The 17,362-nt window shown below is 36.3% G+C and overlaps 1 protein-coding gene across 2 annotated transcripts in view; it reads left to right on the forward strand.

The window, feature by feature from the left end:
• Nucleotides 1-17,362, forward strand: part of TSC22D1 (TSC22 domain family member 1) — a 90,757-nt gene that overhangs the window by 12,256 nt on the left and 61,139 nt on the right. The gene's annotated exons all lie outside the window — the stretch shown is intronic.

The following is a 17,362-nucleotide window of genomic DNA, read 5'->3' on the forward strand; positions in this document are numbered from 1 at the left end:
TTATAGAAATAGCTCTCAATGTTTCTCCAGTAACTCTGAAGTCTGTGCAATGTAGAGAGATGAAATCCCTCATTTCCCTCAAGATGAGAGAAAACTTAAATGCCTCTTAAGCTTCCTCTGACCTTCATTTCACCCAATTCCATCACAGTCATGGATAGATAAAAAAGAGAGATGATGACTGGCAGTTGACTTATATATATAAGAAACTGTAGAAATCAAAAATGTTAGAATGTAACCATACTAAGTTGGTTTCTATAATATTTAGTGCTCTTATAGCTAAAAAGGAAGACAGTGATTAAAAATTAACCCAGTAATTTATGTATGATTGCTTTTATGTCTGTTGTGACTGCAATTTTGAAATACTTCTCTTTTTGAAGAAAAGCAAGCAAAAATTTCTCAGACAGAATCTGAATAATGAGTGACTTGTTTGGCATATATTGCCACTGAGCTGGGATAAGCAAAGGGGAAAAAAAGGCTTCTGTAGATTTCCTGGAAGATTATTTTAAGCTTCATAATTTTACTGGATGTATGTGTGTTGAAATATCATAATGTGTTTTTGTACCATATGAAAGATTCCATATTTTTCTGAGGAAGTCTGTCTGTGGACTATAAACAGCGTTTTAATTTGTACTTCCAGATTGAGCCTGACAGAAGTGGAATGCTTTTCTTTCCCTTTAGGATTTTGTGAGGGTTCATGCTGTAATGCCTGCCATATAGAAAGGAATGTAAGGGGAAGGAGAGCAGCTTAGGCTGTTTCATGATTATTGTGTGTGTGTGTCAACTTGTGCATGGTATTAATTGTAATTTTCTCTTGATGTCATTTTCAGTTGAGGATTCTCAGACTATAAGCATCTCTGAAATCTGTCAAAAATGATTTTATAGTAATAATTAGTTTATATTTAGCATTATGGTTTATGTTCTAAGCTGTTCAGTGAGGAATCTTGATCTGACCTTAATTTGAGATGTCTCCTGAACATCTTGGTTAATTTGCTTTTGAAATCCTTCAGTCTGAAATTGTTCACGTTCCTTACCTGTATTTACGCATATGAGAGTATATAAAACTTTTTTTAATAAAACAACCCGAAACCAGCCTACTGGTGAAAGAATGAGCAATTGCTGCTTTTACAGTCTCATTTCTTGCAGTCTTACAAAATAAGACCAAGTGAAAATAAAATAAAAGGACCCATGAATTAATGACTACGTACTTTAAGTACTTGTTAAATAATTTACTGTAGCACCCAAATGAATTCCAGGTATAAATGTACCTCTTTAATCTGCTGAATGAGGTTATTATGTTAAGAATGGATCAGCATATTGCACTGCCAAGTGTTTCTGTAGTAGGCCTAATATCCCAAATTGGGTGAAATGTCGAATTGCTCATAAATGTTCAGGGATTGGTGTAGGATGTGTGTCTACCTCTGTGTTTTTTTTCTTTCCAAGTGTCTGAGATTCCTTCCAGTTCTGTAATTGCTTGTGAAAAAGAGGAGTTGCTGAGCCTCTATTTGATTGGAGAGAGAGGAGGGAGGGGAGAAGGTGTGAAAGAAATGCTCATGATGCTGGTTTTGGTTTTCTTCTTTATTTCTGGTGGGGAAAGGGATTTTAGTTTTTGAAATATTGTCAGGCATGCAGTGTGTCAGTCAAGTATATGCAGTTGTTGGCAATACAGCCTCTTCCTATTTATGGGATAGTAGCAAAAATGCCTTGTTGTGAGTTGGTGCCCTGCTTTGCTGCCTGCTTTATAACAAAGAGCAGAAAAGATAATGGTGAAGGACTTGGTGTCTGATGTCCATACAACTTCTGAAGCGATTTTAAGACAGAGATGCTTTAAAGCAGGCAACATCCTAAATGTTTTTAGTGGTTTATGGAAAAACAGAGCAGCAAAGCAGGATTAGTAATCTCTGTGTTCTTGTGGAGTTGTAGCCTCCTAATAATGAAGTGCATCATCTCAGGAATAGCACTGCACCGACAGTCGCTGGAGCTGCTGTTTTGCCATGAAGGCTCAGTCAGCCTCTTCAGGAGGTCGCACCGAGTGCCCTTGGGGTGTGTAGGTCTGTAGTGCTGCTCAAGTGTTGGATGTGGGGAAGAAACTGAGCAGTCTTGTTATTTCACTGGGATTTAACATGGAAATGGAAGATAATGATTTGCATTAAGATACCTCAGCTTCTAGAGCACTGTGATCTGTGGAAGGGGAGAAAGAAATGTTAGCATGTTATAGCAGACAGGTGTAGTTATCTTCACTTCCTGCATTTGACCATCAGAATCCAATGTAGAATCTTTATTATGTAGGTTTACTGTCAAAATTCTTAAAATATTTAGAACAGTTTTTTTTAATTCCTGTGAAATTATTGACTAAAAATATTTTCTCTGAAAAAGTTCTCCTAAGAATTTTGTAAAGGACATTGAACTTGTATGAGGTGTTCATACATATTTTCAAATAGAGGCTTGTCTTAATACTTAGAGTATTTAAGCAAGCCATGTAATCCTCCCTCTTAATACTTTTTATCTGGGGAGATGTTTAAGGAAAGCTGTCCAGGGTTTTAATTTTTAAAATTTTATTTTAAAAAATTTCCTCCTATTCCAACCTCTGAACATGATAAACTAAATCATTCTTAATGTTTCAGAACCATGTACATTTTATAACTATTTAAAATGTTCTAATTGTTTTTATATTCCAAGAACAACAATAAAGAACAAAAATACACCCAAACTCTGGGATATCTTTTTATGAAATAATGAAGCTTACATAATATGTTAGCCAGAAGATAAGTCAGATCAATATAAGAGCCATGCAGTACTGAAATCCCAGACATCCATCCTGCTAGTTTGGCTTTAAAATCTTATGATTTTGTGGATTTACAGCTACTCTTTAAAAATACATTCTTGAAGTTGCTGTCAGGTTGCTCTGGATTACATCTGTAGCCTTTGTGAATGCAGACAAATCTTCTCATGCTTTTGTTACTGTGATCACTAGAGTCATACATATTGTATTAATCAAATGATATTGCCATGTAGCCATGCTCAGCTTGGCATAGGCAGATTGGCAGTGTGAGGTCTGTGCTCACAATAGGTCAAGTCTAAGTTTTGGTTGTCTGTAGCCGATGGGAATATGTGTGATGTGTAGAATTTCTGTAAATTAAATGCCAGAAGTTCTTAAACAATGCATTTTCTACTAAAAACTTCAGTTTTCTTGGATACCATTCTTAAAAATGTAATTATGAGAAATCATATTAAATGAAACATATTTTCTTTAGTATTTTATATACTGAATTATATACTCTAACCCAAGGTATGCTTTAAAATGATGTTATTAAAATGGTTTCTTCTATTGCAGAATTGTTCAAGCATATGGGTAACCCTTTATTTAAATTTTTTTTTCCTCATCTGTTTCATGTTTTTCACCACTGATTTATGTTGTCTGCTTCTGATGAAGAGGCAAAATTTAGAAACGAAGCCATTTCAGAAATCATGGGATTGCTGGAAAGATTTGCATTTTGTTTCAGAAATAAGAGTTAAAAGTAGCTATCATTGGTAGTCTCATCTTCCTAATGTGACCACAAGAAAAATGTACCAAAAATAATTGCTGAGAAAAGTAGGCTTTTTTCTTCATGAAAGAAGGTCCAACCATGTCTGAATACTATTTAATTATAGTGTCTGTCAGTGAATGGACTAGTTTCTTTGAGATTGTTCTTAAGTCGTGAACGAGGGTTGTTTTTAATCTCAAACTGGTAAGAAATGGTTTGAAGTACTCTGTTTGAAGAGATGTGCAATTTTTTCTGGTGAAGCATGCAATTTTTTCTCTAAGTATTGATGTGGGGGATTTTATGAAGATGGCCCAGATAGGAAATATGAAAATTAGAACTTTTTGCTTCTGGCTGTTTTGAAACTTAAAACTGAATAGGAAGTGTTTGAAACATGGTGATAAACACCTGGAATGTCAGTGTGGCTGCTGTTGACTTGGCAGAGTGATTTTCTTGAAGGATGATCAAGTTAATTCACCTAACTGAGCAACTGATGATAACACTAATAGAAAAGAGAGATGCTGAAGAGAAGGCTCAATCTGAGCCTGAGAAGGCTCAATATATAAGGCTCTTCACCTCACCCTATGAGGTGAAGAACTTGGAAATCCTGGATTGAGGTTTGTCTTTTGGACCACTTTGGTTTTGAGTTCCAAACTTTTACCTACTGGAAACTTTTGAGTCTAGAAATCTATTTCTGTCCTATTATACCTTCAGTACAATTTCTTGGGAGGGGGTAGAAGGGTTATTTTCTTAATGGTTCGTGGTTGGAGACCCATTGCCATAGGGAGAAGTGGCTAGTGGAGAAGCATTTGGTCGGCTGAAGTGGGTTTTGTGGAGTCTGGCTGGTATGACTGAGTGTTGTGGGGATGCCATATGTCCTTGAAAGTGACTGTTTTAGTCAATACTTAACTGTTGAGGCTAAGACCATCCACATTTATATGCAGTAGAAGCAATTGTTTGATGTTAATTGTAGGTTTCCTAGGCTAGTATGTTTTATGTGTGTACAAATTGCATTTCAAGATTTTGTAGTGTGTTTTCTTTGCTTGGCATGAACTGTTTGTATTTTAGCTTCATTATATTGCTCTGCTTATATGCTGAAGGACAGGCTTCAGAACTTTGTTCTGCTTCTTTCCTAATAATGTTGGCAAGATGCAACACTTGCCAAGCTCAGTTACGCTGCATGAACTAATGCATCCCATTTCTAAGTCTGGAATAATGTCTTAGAGTTCTTTTGCTTCAGGTTTGTGTCCTGTGCTTTTTCCATTTGTCCACTTTGGTTCAGCATCTGCTGTTTGCTTGAGGACTCCTGATGAATGTTAAACACTTGGGTTCAGGAAAGTGAGGCTTCTGTTGGTGAGTCTGAAGAGTGGAAGCAATAAAAGGGAGTAAAGAAAAGAATGGTATGAATGATTTAACTAAAGTTGGTGTGCTGCTAATTCCTCATCAGATTGTGAGAAGACCTCCATTTGTATTATTTTCCCTTCTTTGTATTCTCAGAAAGTCATTCTTAGTGAACCAGAAGGCTTTTGTGTTGTCCTTGTAGGTTTGCTTGCTCCAAACATTTGGTGTCTATAGGAAGTGGAGCCAATGTTAGGGTCACTGGCTTTCCTTTTCTCTTACGTCACTGATATGTTCTCCAAGTACAACAGAGAATCGTACCCTGGTCATTTTTGCCTTTCTGAGGATTTTTCACTCTCACCCACTATTACTATGGTGAATTAATATGTTGAAGAGTTCAAATCTCTTGCTAAATGTGCCAGAAGGGTCATTTGGTTTTGGTGTGGACTGGTGAAAAGCACAGAATGTCCATCTTATAAATGAAGATGGTACTTCAACTTGGTTCTTTGAAAACAAAAAGCTGCTGTTGCTGAGGCCTACAACGTCTCAAAATTGAGTTGTGGTGTTGTATTTTTCTTAAATGACAAAAGATAACCTTTTGTCATTTAAGAAAAATTAGATTAGAAGGGATTAGAAGGAATTCAAAATGAAACAACCAAGTAATACCTAAACCAAGAAGTAAATCTCTAAAGCTGAATGATAAACCTACTTCAGACTTCTGATTGAGACATTGACTCATAAGGAGCCTTAAAGCTATGACAGCATAGTCACTTCCTTGTGCTTTAAATTATAAATGAGGGCTAGCTTAGATCATGAGCTAGACTGGATGTGCCCTCAAACAGTTTGGGAACAAGAGACCATGGGTAGAATTTCCTGGGCTAATATTAAGAAAGATTTTGTCTGTGGAGCCCATTGGCCGAAGATCCTGTGGAGACCTACAAGAAAAAACCGTTTAGAGGTTGTTGCACCTTTGAAGTAGGGGAAAGGGTAACAACTGCTCTATCCTGTCAAAGCAGAAATTAAGATACTGTGTAAGTAGAAGCAAGATATTTGTGGTGTCATTAAGAACAAAACCACTTATTCACAATTATTTTTTGGGAAGCTGTTCTTATGCTTGAAAAATGTAACGGTCAGCACAGCAATGGCTCAAAATAGCGTTTTGGATGTTACAGCACTGGCATTAGAGCCTCGTTGGCAAACATCCAAGAGGTCTGTAAAAGAAGAAAATGCCTTAAATGTGAAAGTTTCAAAAGCTTCTGCTTAAATTTAATTTAAATTTTCATTTATATTTAAATTTAAATTTTCTAATAGTATCCAATTATGTACCTATTTAGTCAAATATTTGAGAGTGAACTTAAAATCCTGTGAAAACACACTAGAATTCTTATTTGCAGCGCAAAATAATTGTATTGATTATAGGAATGCATGTAGGTAGGTAGCTGCAAAGAATTGCTCAAACTTTTTGTGTACAGAATCAAGTGGTCACTGTACCAGTGAGATGAAAAGAAATAATTTCAGTAGCTGTATTTTTCTGTTCTCCCTGCTTGTGTATTTTTCAAATTCTTAGTTCCATTGTCAGGTTACAGTGTAGGCCTTTCTAGGTCAGTTCTTTCTAAACATACAAGTAGGTTTAGTGGTTACCTGATGCAACTGAGGTGTGTTTGTCCTTTTGCAGGACACTGCTGGTGCCAGAGGGAGGGCTGGCCTTTAGCAGCCTCCTTCTCTGCTTTTCCCTACTCTTGGTAGTTACATCCTGCCTCGGGGTAGGAAAGGTGCCTCCTGTTGTAAAACCCCTCTTAGAGTGTCTATGGATAACTCCTAGCTGTTGCTAATGAATGAATAGGCAAATGGTGAGCATTTAATATTACCAGGTTCTCAGTTTTACTGCTGTGTAAAACAGGACTTGGAATAAAGGGTGGTAAATGCTTCCTGTGCTTCCATGTGTAATTGTATTGGCTAAATGCTGTTACCAAAGTTGCTGTGAAGTGTCTTCACAGTAAAAAAAAAAAAAAAACCAAAAAAACAAAAACCAAAAACCAACCAACCAAAAAAAAACTCCGAAAAACCCCAGAAAAATAAAGGGAAAATGGACGTTTTAGGTTGATTAATATCTTTGTGGTCATGTTTGCAACCAGGAGACTAGGAGTTACTTTTTTAAATTAGTTACCAAGTCTCTGACATCTGGCATTAGTTTTAAAAATATGCCCTCATCACAGTGCTCCTTTTTCAAATGTTTAAAGTAATTATCATAGAGGAGCAATTTGACTTTATGCTGCTAATAAATGCTGGAGCACATTTTCCAGGACTCCAGAGTTGCTGGCATATCTGATTCTCTGCAGATCAGGAAGCACGTCAGAGATCACTAAACCCTAAAGGAGACAAGTAATCTACTTAGGCATTTGGGGGTTTTTCTGACTTTATTTATAACTTCCAGTTTGAAATACATTGAAAATACCTTTCGTTTCATTGTGCTGTATTTTTGTTTTAATCCATCCAACAGCAGAGAAGGATATTTGTATCTTGTCCAGTGTGTGGAAACAAGTGTGCTTTAGACAACACCTGAATATGATCCCCCAAAGGGTACCATTGTGGGAAGGACTTGGGTCAAAACCTGGGTTAAAGACAAGGCCCAGGTACTAGATCTGCCATTTCTCTCTGGCTAAGTATTAGTGTTGTGTTTGATCTACAGCACCTGTTCCAGACCCCCACTTCAGAGGCTGGAGGAGTCTGCAAACTTTTCAGGGGTTATACTGAGGGTGTTTGGAGAGGATGTTTGATTAGGTTTTAAAGTGGAGTGTGTTGTGGCTTATATAGAAATAATGCATAATGTTGCAAGTCAGCTCTAAAAAGAATAAGAAATGCAGGAAGCCTGTTGATCTTGTTTTCCATATAAAATGTTTGGCAAAACTTAAGCTTTTTTTGTAAAAACTAATTGCAGTTATGAAAGTCAATAAATAACCCTATTTACTGTATAGAAATACAGAAATTGTGGCAGCAAGCAACATTTGAAGTAACATTTTCTTTACAGTATTTACTGTATAGAAAATGTTACTTCAGATATTGTTTGCTGCCACATGAGGTAGCATTGGAAAGAATTACTCTGAAAATACAAAATTCAAAACCCAGTGTAGTATACTCCAAGGCTTTGCATGACGTACAACTAATGTATGAGGCCAGTTAGCAAATGTGGTTTTGCTTAGTGTTAGTCTTGGCATGAATTTCTATTCTTCATCCATTTTTTCTGTCTATAACCTATTTTATGTAGTAAGTTGATCTATAGTATCTTTCCATAGCCTTAGAGAAACATCTTGAATATGAAATTATAATATGCTAAATTACTTGTGCCTAAAATAAGGATTAGCCAAGTGTTCTATTTATACTTCAACTATTATTCAGGAAATTTTTCTTCCTCATGCTGGGTAGTCATTTACATCATATTATTGTCTGGGTGATATTGTAATATGCTGTTTGCTGAGAACACTGAGGTGATGGATTACTTTTTCAGTAGGCTTTGAATATCTTAAAGTTCTCTGAAAATAGGTGCAGAATTACGAAAGTGGAATAAAATACACATAAAGCAATAACAACTAAAATTCTTACTGTGTTAGTCCTTGCCATGTGCCACATCTTGCTCATGTCTACTGGAAGAGGCACAGAAACATGAGCATTTTACATTCTTGGAAGAAAAACTGCTGAAGATTGAGGAAGGTAGTGCAATTACGTATATAAGATACTTGTGTAGCTTTACTCTTAAGAAAATGTACCTGATCCTCTCTAATATAGCTTTGTTGATTTGCTCTGTAAAGCATCCTAGGAGAAAGGGGTCTGAGAAAGATGGGACTTTATTGATCTCTGATTTTTGGGCTTGTTTTGTATCATGAAAGGGACAGCAATTTGTATATATGGCTGAGCAGTAAATGGCCTCTGAAGATCAGGAGTAGAAGCTTGACTGCAGGGGAAGATTGTGCTCATGAAGGTGGTAAAGTACCCAACATACAGGATAAAGAAGGGGTGCTGATAATAAAGACTAAAAGAGTATGTTCTTTAGTAAGAAATCTTCTTGTAGGGAATGTTTATAAACACTGGTGGGTGAGAAGGGGCAGGTAGGAAGATAAAGCCAAGGCTGTAAGTATATCCTCCTCTTCCTCCAGATACTGCTCTCTAACAGCAGGTGCTATTTTAGCCCATTATTTTAAGCCACTGTACTGAGTATCTTTAGGTATATGTAATTAGACTGGCTAGCATATTTCAGAAACATGTTCCATATTGTCATTGACTAGAGCATTGTGCTCAACTTACAAGTGTTAATCTTGTCTTCTTGTCTTCCATATTTATGGTACTGTATGATATTTAAGATGTGTCTGTAAGAAGTGTCTGCGTACGTGCTGCTTCCTGGATGCAAGCAGATATGCTTGTGATGAACAGCTCAACAGCATATGAAACTGAACTCCTCTGAACTAGCCATGTGATTCTGTAGAACAGTGGCAATTGGGTTGGATAAGTTTATAAATCTAATTAGTCTAATAACTTGGTGCCAGAAATTTTAATAGGTGCCTTTTGCAAAACCTTCTATTATGCAATCAGTTTGGATTTCAGCGTAAGTGTTTGAAGTATGCAACGTTGGTTAATAGGCTTTGGAGATGGATGGAATTTTATTTTTGCTGGATGAGGACTTTAAGCTAAGGTGCTCTTGATATTCTTCTTTTTATTTATTTAAAACCAAGAATTGTATTGACTCTCTTTTGCCTTTGAAAAGAATTGTCACTGCTATTTGTGCTTTGGAAACTTTCATGCTCTTGTAATTAGGGGTTTGAGACTAATGGAAGAAAGCTATGAAAGGGATTGCTGAGTTTCTAGTATTGCCAAGTTTGGATAGTTAGGTTTGGTTAATTGATGTGGATTAAATAGATTTAAAAACTGTGTACCAAGATGGTACTGAAGTTCTTCTAGCTAAAAAAAAGAAATGTAAGTAGAGTAAGGCTGAACACAGAAGAAAAAATAAGCCAGAACAGCTCAGTGCATAATTTATGCTATGTAAATTGCTTTGAAATTAGTGACCCCTGATGTCAATGCCCTTAAAAAATGCAAAAGGAAATAGAAAAGCTTGCATGTTATGTACATCTTGACTGTAAAGCTTATTACTCATTCTAGTATGTCTTACTTGAAAAAAAAGATAAACTGTTAAAATCCAGAAGCTTAAGGAGTTATCAGATGGAGTAGAATAGATGTAGAAATTCAGTGACTGTGTTTATCAATAAATGCACTATTTGTTGGAATATGAGACGGAAAAGCAAGTACTTTTACATTATTTGAAATTCATATGGAATATGTGACCAGTTGTAAGCGCTGTGGGACCTTTGTGTATTTGTGTAATGCCGATTTTCTGTTCTGGTTTGGATGATCCCTCATGTAATTTAAGGTTTTCACATGTTGAACAAGTGAACCTTACATTGTATTTCAGCATCAAAACAAACTGTTAATTTTTTTTTTTTTGTCTTTTAAAGGTTAATGTAATTGGTTCAGATGATTAGCTATGTAATGAAAAGCATACTTAGTAATAAATAAAATCCCATTAAACCTCAGGCTTAATGCATGGAAGTCCAGCTGAAGGGAGATGAACAAATACTTTCCTTAACTTTTTAATTGATACTTAATAATTCTTGCAGTACTAGATAGATCTAGGAAAAGCATTCCTAAGATATTTGTATGTGAGTAGTTATTTCTGTGCTGTATCTAGGCAGAATGAATTTCAAAGCCTTTGACAAATGCCTATTATTTCTAGATATTTGGAGCCCATTTTTCCCCCGAGGAAGAGTGATGTATCTAGGGAAGAATTTTCTATTGGAATTTACTCATAGCTGCCTAAAAATTGAATATTTGTATTATAACTGCTTATCAATGTTTTGGGGTTTTTGTCAGAATGGCTCTCTAAGGAACATCAGCAAGACAGTGGGAAATGTGAATTGCCATGGTTTTGATACAGAGTTGATTATATTAGTTCTTTGAACTTCATCTATCTCTTGTAACAATGAAACTCAAAAATAGGAATCTAGATACATTCCTTGAAGATTTTAATTTCTCATAACTTTGACATTTGAGTAGTTTTTGAAGTTATTTATGTATTTAATATAACTTCAGTTGAAAACATGTATGTACTTCAAGAGATTTTATTGAAGTCACTGAGATTGCACATGTTGTGTTATATCTCTCCTAGTGTGTTTGCAGTATAGTGTGTTCTTTATCATTAATGTGGCCATTAGTTTATGAAAGCTAGAAGAGATGTCTTAGCTTAAAAAAAAGTCTTTGGTGTTTAAAACTTTATTTTATAATACTTAATAAAGAAGTGTAATATGGAATGCCCATGACAATTTCAGTCTTTGGTCCAGTTTAAATAAATCACTGTTTTTAATGGGTCCCAAGTAACTGTCAGTGTTTACTTGAAAACTTGGGAAGAGCAGTTTTGTCTCTTTAATTCTTCTTATGGATTTAATATAACTCAACACTTAAATGCCACAATAACAAACTAACTCAATCAACCAAAAAGTCCCTCCTGCTTGTATTCAGGTTCCAGGTATGTTACTTGCTTTCTTGCTCTTTTGGTTTATTTTGTAGTCTTGCCACATACTCTTTTCAAACATGTGTGTTCCAAAGCATCCCGATGAAAATCTCTTGAAGTCAATCAAAATAGTGTCCCTGAATATTACTTGCTGTCTTTGCACTTTTTGGAACTTGCTCTTTGAAGCTTCTCTGTCTGTTCACACTTTGTTTTTTCATGTCTTTTGGTGTTTCCTAGGTCTTGCAGATAGATAGAAAAAAATTCACACATTTCCTGTAGCTGTCTCTTTGCTCTTTGGTTTCAAAACAAGTAGTTATAAATAAAAAATGCAGTTATTGGACTGTATCAGTTGGAAAAGAATTTAACAGCTTCACTAAATGTTTACACTCTTGAAATTAAGACTTTAATATGGCAAGCTTTTTATTTGATACCCTAATTCTGCTGTAGAGAAGTCTTTAGTAACAAATCAGTTATAGACAGTTCTTGACAGTGCGGGCATGGTATATGGCCTGGAAGAAATTGCTGACAAATAGAGAAAGGCTTCCCCTAAATTGGGAAATATCAAATTGTGACACATGTGTAAACAAAAAAGTTTACCAATTTGATAATCAGGTGTCAAAATGAGATGTTAAATATAGTTGCCTCGTGGGCTGTGGCACATTGTGCATCACTGAATGTTTGATAATTCCTGTAAAGAAAAAGCCTGTTTTCCCAATAAGTAGAACACAGGACTCTAAAATGAAGCTTCTCTTTCTTATAAAGGGAAGTACCATTGTTACTCACTCTAAAAAATCAGGCAGGTAGAGAGGAAGGTGGTCTGTTATTTGCTAGCCCCATTTGTTTCTGCATCTCAAAAGTTGGCACACTGTGGTGTATTCTTTTGTAGCTTCTTACTGCCTTCTGCTAGCTGGCCCTGCCATGAGCAGTGGTGTTTGGACTCAGTGGTCTCCAGAGATCCCTTCCAGCCTCACCTAGTTGGTGGTCCTGTGAGAAATTCAGTACAGTTGCATAAATTTATATTTTAAACTCTGTTTCTTACAAAGCAAGGTGATGAGATACTTGTTTGGTAATTCTATTTTTTGTTGCCTTTTTTTGAGAAATGAACGTAGAAATTGGGACCAGTAATTGTAAAACCAGAACTGAAGGTGGTGCTTCACTAAAACAATGTTCTTCCTCAATCACAGAACTGAAGCCAGAAACTCTGAGTATTTTAGGATGATGTATGGACTGCAAGCCAGAGTTTTATTAATCCTCTTAAGCTTGCACTTAATTGTTGGTTCTCTAGAACACCTTTGACTTGCTCATGATGCACACCTGTATTTTATTTAGATTTTTTTTCACCAGGAATGTTATTCATGAAACTTTATATAGATACTGCTGTAAATTCCAGTGGCTGCCTTGTTTCAAAGAGATTCCTTCCTATGGTCCCTTTACTTTTCTCTGCCTGCTGTCTGTACCTTTGCCTTTCTCCCCAACCTGTTGGTTTGTTCTATTGAAAGGCTTCAGATGGGATGTTTTGGGAAGATGAAAGGAAAGATGAATTCACTGTAGTATTTTTCCTCTTAAGCCCATGGTTGTGGCACTGTTTATTATTATATTATTATCACATTATTATTATTATATTAATATTATTAATATTATTAATATTAATTCAAATACATTGTACAATTGTAAGTTTAACTTAAAAATTGTGAGTTTTAGGAAGTGATAAAATTTGTGTTTTATATAACACAAATCATAAAAATAAGTATTTGCCATCAGTATATAACACTATGTGTGAAGATGGTGAACATACTTTTAAAATGAATTTAATTTACTACAGTGTAGTTTGAGAGAGAGAACATCCAACTTTAAATAAAGTTTCTGGAAGGACCATGAAAAACCTTACTGTTCCTTCTGCAGTCTATAACTAGTGCTTGCCTGTTTTACCTTTTGCTTGGTTATAGCCATATCATGTCCCCTTTTCTGGCTCCTACAGTCTTGGAATCTACAGTGCTATTGGCAAAGCTGCTATGAGCTCCAACTGTTGGAACTGAAGGATTTTAAATTTTGTTATGCATATTTTTGGGGAGATACCTAAGGAATGACTGTCTTGGTGTTGTTCCCATGTTTGAATTCCTTTTCACTGCTGTTTGTAGAAGGGAACAGAAACTTGAAGTAAAGAATTGCAAAGTTTGACAGAGTATAGCAGAGAATTTGCTGCTTTCTGTCAGCAGTTCCACTTTTTGTGGTGCACTGCTAACCCATTGCTTTGGCAGCAGCCTGCAAGCTTCTGGACAGCTGACAACCTGTGCAAGTCCAATAGTCCTTCCAGAGGAAGCAGCAGCTGGATAGGCAGGATTGGCACACAAGGGGAGAGACATCTATTGTACTTGTTGTGTGCATCTCCAATTCTCAAGGGTTCACTATGCCTAGTACTTCAGACTTACTGTTTCTGGATATTCTAGAACTGGAAAGTTTCTGTTCATCACTTTCTCATTTTGTGTCTTCTGATCTGGTAGAGAATGTGGTATAAGCGCATGATGGGAGTGAAAATGACATGCTCAGACTATCATTAGACCAGTAATTCAGAACTTGTTAGGTCTTCATGTGGGTTTACTTTGGCCAGTGAGCAGACCAGAGTGAGTGTGTTGGAGCCAAGGAAATGGAATATGCTTTTGAACCACTGTTCAGGTTTATTCCAACTCTTCTTCCTCCTCTTTGCTGAATTGTTAAATGGCTTTGGTAGGTAACTTGAGGGAAAACAAAGGTGGAGGAATTGGCAACTGCATGTATGTCCCCTGTTGTGAGCCTGTTGATTACCTTTTCGTGAACTTCTGTGAAACTTTTTCAAAAAGCTTGGATGTTGAATATTAAAATAAACAGGAGAGGGAGATATCTGGAAGTCTGTCTTCCCTTAGCCAGGTCCTGTGTTTTGGGGACCAATAATTTCATCATGACAGTGGTAGTTTTACAAATGCTGAATGTGTTTTCCCATGGTGTGTTTTTAAGATACATTTGCGTTAGGGCTGACAAACTGCTAGTGTTGCAAATGTCATCCTGAATGTGTCTTGATGAAAAGGAAAGCAAGTCTGAGGATCAGGTCAGCATGAGAAACAAAACAATGATTTTAACTTCCTAATTGAGTTAAATTACGTGACAAATCAGACTTCAGAATGTTTTCTGAGGTTGTAGGCTGTCTGAAAATTGTAGGAAGGCACAGCATAGGAACTGGGGAAGGCTCAGCAAAACTGCTTAAAAGATTCTGTTGCCTTCCTGCTACAGTCTTAGATTGAGAATTCCCAAATTCTTTTCAATTAGCCTTTCAGGTGAGTGTTTTTTAATGTTGAACTCTTTCTGAGAGGGTATGGCACTAGCTTTCATAAATGTTTCATAAGTGTGGTTTTGCTTCTTTGGAAATACTTTGAACTTTGGTTTGTGTAGGTGAAACAAAAGTATGGTCACGTGTATTGTACTTTTGACTTAACTATTGCATTCCTTTTTTTTTTTTTTTACTGGTTTGTTTTTCTAATAAAACTGCTTGAGTTATGGTTAATTCTCAATTTCATGCTGTCTCTTGGATGATACTTATTCTAGCACAGAATAGTCTCATCTAATATTTTTCTAAAATGCACTTGTACTAGTGGTCTCAAAAGAAGAATGCTCCTGAAACTGGGACAAGGATTCTTCACTCAAAGCCATTTGCAATTGGAGAAGACATTCAAAACATTTGTTCCTGATTTGGTTAGTGCAGGAAGAGATTTCTAAAATGTTGGGTGCATAAAAACTGGGAACTTAATGTTCTTCTCTCCCAATATGAGCAATTAAAACAAGTGTGGGAAAGAACAATTATATCTATTGCAAAATATTCTTGACAGGGCCTAATTTCTTCAAGTACTTGGTTGCCAGCTCTGGTAAGTGCTAATGTGTTCACTGATCATCCAAAAAATTTTGTGTAAAAATTCAGAATTAAAAATACATTAAATTGATGAGCTGTAAATTCAACTGATGAGGCTCTTTGACACACAACACAAATAGGTGTGTACTGATTGGAAATTTTCAAGACTGAAAGCTGTCTTCCTGAGAATTCCTCTGCTTTGCTTGTTTAAACCTTGATACAGTCTGATTTTTGAAGTGTCCGCTGTAAATTCTTGGGCCTCTATTAGAAAAATTTTGGTTGCAGGGTACCTGTGATGCTTTTAAAATTTTTTTGCACAGTGATGCCAGATGTTTTTACCTTCATTCAGCCTAAAGTAGTAACATGGGACTAATAACAAAAAATGTTTTGCCAGCTTTGTGTTACTTAGAAGGATAGATTTTAATGTCAGCTCTCTTGTCAAGCATAGCAGTCACTTCTATGAATAAATATTCTTAGTAGTAGATACTGTTGTGTGATATTAGAATGGTTCTTATATATTTGGCAAATAAGATGGCAACTTGCATTGGAACAGTGTTTGAAAACCAGATAAAAACCATACAGACTTGCATCAGATCATGAAAGAAACTGAATTGTACTTAAAAATAGCATGGCTGATGCAGTAGTCAGGCTAATGTTGAAGCCTAAGTATTTTACCCATAACACTGACTCTAGTCCTGCCAGTGGCTTCATAAATGAATAAAGTTAATGCTTCAGGAGCATTGAATTCAGTGGAGTTCAATCCAGTCAGTGGTTCTGCTACAGGGTTAATGTAGGATGTAGGAACCAGCCTTGAAAGATTTTATTTTCAAGTATGTTTGCCGCCCTGGGTATTTTTAATATTTGAGAAAGAAAAAGATCCATGAGTACTGGAGTTTAAAAAAAACCTGTGTGCATGACTTTCAGGGGTTTCTGTCAAAAGTCTCGTTGGCTGTGGCACTGCAGTTACACTTTTTCTATCTCCATGCTGCTCTTCACTTTGCCCCCAGTATTTCAGTTTTCTCATATCTCTTTCCCATGTTCCCTATTGTAGTTTCCCTTTTGTTTTGTGTATTTTGACTTGCTGACTGTCTGAAAAGAAACCCTGGCTGGCCTGCTGTTGCTTTTTGCACTTGTGGTGTACTACCTGGCCAGCTGGTGGTTGTCCATCAGAATAAGTAATGTTGGGGATGCCTCTTTTATGTTCCTCACCTTGTACTTCCAGAGGCAAAAATAGGACCATGCTCATCTACTTCATTGGTCCAGTCTTCTGTTCTTTGAGGTGAGACACTGGATATAAAATTGTCAGTGGCTTCAAAAGTGGTTTTGTAGCAAATGTGCAATAGAAATACTTGTTTTCTTTTGTTATTTAGGGTTTGTGTGCTTTTGAAGACCCAGTAAGAATTGTGCAGTAGGCAGTAATCTTGTTGAGTATGAGAGTTTTATGTTTGCAAACTACTTAAATGTAATAAGTAGAAAGTTTGCAAGTCCATGGAGTTACAAACCCTATGTGTGAACTAAATACATTTCTATTAACTTTGTCAATTTCTGAACAAAATGAATGGTTCTAATCAAACATGGAGATGAGTTAGTTGTTACAGTAGCTATGAGCCCCCTTTTCCTGTAACTTGTATGTTTCTGTATTTAATGCTAGCTCCAATTCTGAGAGATTGTTAAACTTGCTTGGATTTGGCTTCCTCATAGTAACTCCACTTCCTCCCTTTGAATTGTGTACTTTGCCTGGGCCATGGGGAGATGGATTACTGATGTCCTTGTCCATAGTATCGTGTTTTTACATCAGACTAGCTTTGGTTTTGCTGCATATTCATTCTGCAAATGAATGTGTAGTGGTAGTTTGAATCTGCCTTATGATACTTGGAGAACAGGGTAATCAGATGATATTGGCTTTTCTGATTGCAAGCTGCTGCACAGGCATAATTTTTTTTACGTTATTATTTAGGACGCTGCTCAGAATAACAGTTTGCTTAGCTGTAAGTGATGAAGAGGAGGAAAGGAAGATGTGTTAATGCATACTGGGGAATGGAATGGGGAAAAAGATGGATTGGTAGTGTGTAA

This window comes from Melospiza melodia, chromosome 2 (genome assembly GCF_035770615.1).
Source record: "Melospiza melodia melodia isolate bMelMel2 chromosome 2, bMelMel2.pri, whole genome shotgun sequence".
NCBI lineage: Eukaryota > Metazoa > Chordata > Aves > Passeriformes > Passerellidae > Melospiza > Melospiza melodia.